The following is a 3,676-nucleotide window of genomic DNA, read 5'->3' as shown; positions in this document are numbered from 1 at the left end:
GATGATGATGATGATGATGATGATGATGATGATGATGATGATGATACTACAACTAATAATAATTGGCATATTTCCGAATACTAAGGTAGGTGCTCTGCTCAAAATTACCCGGATGGAATAAACTCTAAATACTTAATATATTGGCGATAGTATCATTTCGGTGTGGAGCTGGATTCAAAACTGGCAAAAGAAAGAACTGATGGACATGGATACAGAAACAAGAAACATTGACATTTCGCGGAGCCTTCCGCTCCAGATTGACATCCATAGTATGTACTTGTCCAGGAGATAAGTTGAGACTTTTGTTCAGTCGCCAGATTTGTATCGAAGGCGAGGAAAGCATCTTAGAGTTGTTTGTAAAAAATACGGTGGCACCAGTGTTGAAATACCTGAAGAAATCCGGTGCCATCAAAATTGATAATTGTGTAAACAAAGAAAAAAATAAAGAGGAAAAGAACACAAAAAAATGAAACAGCATAGAAGAAGAAAAAGTACAAAGTTAGTTTGCAAGTGATATGAACGGCAAGATAGATACAAGAGGCCGGTTGCTATGAACTATGGATAAAGAGGACTGACCTGTAGATAGAGACAGAAGCACTTAAATGCACAGCACAAGAACAAGCATTAACGACTAACTTAGTGAAGTGCAGAATCAACAACGACAAATGCAGAATATGTGGTGAGAGGAGTGAAGTGGTACGGCACATCGTTAGCGAATGTCTGAAATTGGTACAAGGAGATTACAAAAGTTAGCATGACAATGTGGCAAGAATGATCCGTTGGGGGTTCTGTGGAAATCAAAGCTTACAAAGAGTAAAGACATCGTATGAGTACATCCTAGAAGAAGTCACTGAGGATGAAGATTGCAAAATCATCTGGGATACAATGATTGAGAGCGATCGCCCGACCATACATCGGAAACCGGACATTGTTGTAATTGATAGAAAAGAAAGAACTTGCATGATAATCGACATATCATGTCCATCTGACAAGAAGAGCAAAGAGACAAAAGAATACTCATCTACTATGACCTTCTCCGTTTTCAAAGTAGGGTCTTTTTTTACTTTGCTGTAGCTACCATCACTTATAAGACTTGCCAATTTTTCAGAGTAGTCAGACTTGTTCATCACCACTGTAGCATTTCCTTTGTCCGCTAGAAGTATTATGATGGAATTGTCACTCTGTAGTCTTTTGATAGCGAACTTTTCCTTAGTGGTGCTTGTTTTAGGAAGTTTGGCTTATCTGTCTCACGTTCCACCTCAGTTCATCTTCTTGAGCTTTTAGTATCTTTACGGCTATCTCTTCAATAGGGGCTATTATGTCCAAGTATGGAATACGCTTGATGGTTGTCGTAAAGTCGAGACCTTTGTTTAATACCGCTTCTTCAGAGCTTTCTAGATGTTGGCTACTTACATTAATTACTGCTTTCACAGGTGGGTGATGGATTTCAGTCTTCATTCTCTGACCTTTGAATTTCATAAACTTCTTAATCTGGCGTGTCTTTACCATTTGAAATTCTTTCGTGTACGACTGTTCCAGATCTTGTTGGATTGTCTCTCTATCATCATCTCTGTTTATTTTCCTAAGTAATGAAGATAACCTCTCTTTGATCTCGTTATTTAGTTGATGTTTTTTTCCAACGGTTGTAATAGATCCTCTCACGGACGAGGGCATGTCCTGCCCTTTCCGCTACTCTTTTAGCTTTATGTGAATCGATCAAAATAGGAACTGAAATGTATATTAAAATGGTCCCTGTTTTACCATCCATGCAGAAAGTGCTAAAGCTTGTCTTAACTGGTACGTAACGCGTAATGAGAAGAGCATTTCCTTTCCTACCACTTTATTTTCTTTGTTTAATTTTAAATCTTAAATTGTTCTTTTTGTCTTTCTTCCTCTTTTTCAGTATCATATCATTTTGTAAATGAACAATCTGGTGTGTTTATTCTAAAGGGCTACCAATGTAAATAGTATGTTTCACTGTCCTAGGTGTCAGGAAGACACTCGGCAAGAAATAGAAGGAGAATTGAAAGAAGATACTAATGAAAATATAAATGAAAAGAACAAATGCCCTGATGCCATACAGGGCACTGGCTTACATGGATGGATTCTGATCGTAAATGATTGGAAGTGTTATCATGAATACATTTTGTCTTGGTGGTAAACTTGGACTGCAGCAAATATTCTACTTAATACCACAGATTTTCTCATCAGTTGTTTGAGATTCGCTGTTTCACCATGAGCAGGAGTCTTTGGGGAGCATTATGCCCCTGTGTTGAGACGAATTACTTGGACTTTGCATAATTCACCTGTGGAAACATCATTGATTCGTTCATCATCTGTAAACAACCCCTATTCAGGGACATTTTCAGTGGCTATTCAACCTGAAGAAATATCTAACTGGGTCCCATTTGCAAGATCATGCGATGTTGATCTTGATATGAGATCACACTGTTGCGCAGAGATGGCATTGCCTGGAGTACTCTTTTCAGGCGGGTAGTAATGATGATTATATTAGGCTTCGTATATTTGGGCCCCAGTGTCACTTTAACGGCATGCATTGCTCTTTCATTCAATAACAATAATAACGATGGACTCTGCCGAACAACCTGCACAACAGATTTGATTATGTCGAGGAAATGTTCTTGTTGCATAGCAACATACTCTCTCCATCAAATCGACGTTGCCAGAACAGCTGCACTATGTACCACTTGCCATGTGTTCAAGCAATTGCCGAGCAATGCGGGATGAAGAGCCATGCTCAAGAACACAATGCACCACCCAGACTAGGAACTGAAATCCCGAACGTTAGTGCATCACCCTAAGTACTAAGCCTTGCGGCCTCATAATAACGATGTTAATAATGATAATGATAAAAACGACAACAACGATGACGACGACGATGATGAAGATGACGAGGGCGATGATGAAGATGACGAGGGTGATGATGAAGATGACGAAGGCGATGATGAATATGATGATTATAATGATGATAATAATAAAGATCCCATGTATAGATTAGGAGTCAATGTCAGATAAAACAGAAGGAAAAATATAACATTAGGCATTTTTCTGGTTTCTTATTGCAAGGTGAATGAACACATAAAAGTTACATTAAAAAAAGAGTGAATGCATAAGTGCAAATGTATAAACATATGTTTTATTTTATGCACAAATAAGAAAACTAAATATTTTTGTATTGTGATTATGTGAGTGCTAGATTAATGCAGTGCTTATTGTTAAAGAATGTGTGTTCCTGTACATATAGGATGTGTGTGCTTGTGTGTGCTGGCGCACATATGTGTATATGCGTATACATATGTGCGTTCATATGTGTGTGTATGTGTGTGTGTGTGTAGTATAAGTATATGCATGTGTGTGGATAGTATGTGGGGAGGGAAGTAGGTAGGTACGCACGGGTATTTTCATCTATATGTGCGTGCCAGTGAGTATACTTATATTTTTGTAGTAGTAGTAGTAGTAGTAGTAGTAGTAGTAGTAGTAGTAGCAGTAGCAGTAGTAATTGTTGTTGTTTTTGTTGTGGTTCTTGTTATTGTTATTATTATTATTATTATTATTATTATTATTATTATTATTCTTTTTTTCACTATTATTATTATTATTGTTATTATTATTATTATTATTATTATTATTATTATTATTTTTTTTTTTCACTATT

This window comes from Octopus bimaculoides, chromosome 3 (genome assembly GCF_001194135.2).
Source record: "Octopus bimaculoides isolate UCB-OBI-ISO-001 chromosome 3, ASM119413v2, whole genome shotgun sequence".
In the NCBI taxonomy this organism is placed as follows: domain Eukaryota; kingdom Metazoa; phylum Mollusca; class Cephalopoda; order Octopoda; family Octopodidae; genus Octopus; species Octopus bimaculoides.
The sequence above is the reverse complement of the archived record's forward strand: the minus strand, read 5'-3'. Positions refer to the sequence as shown.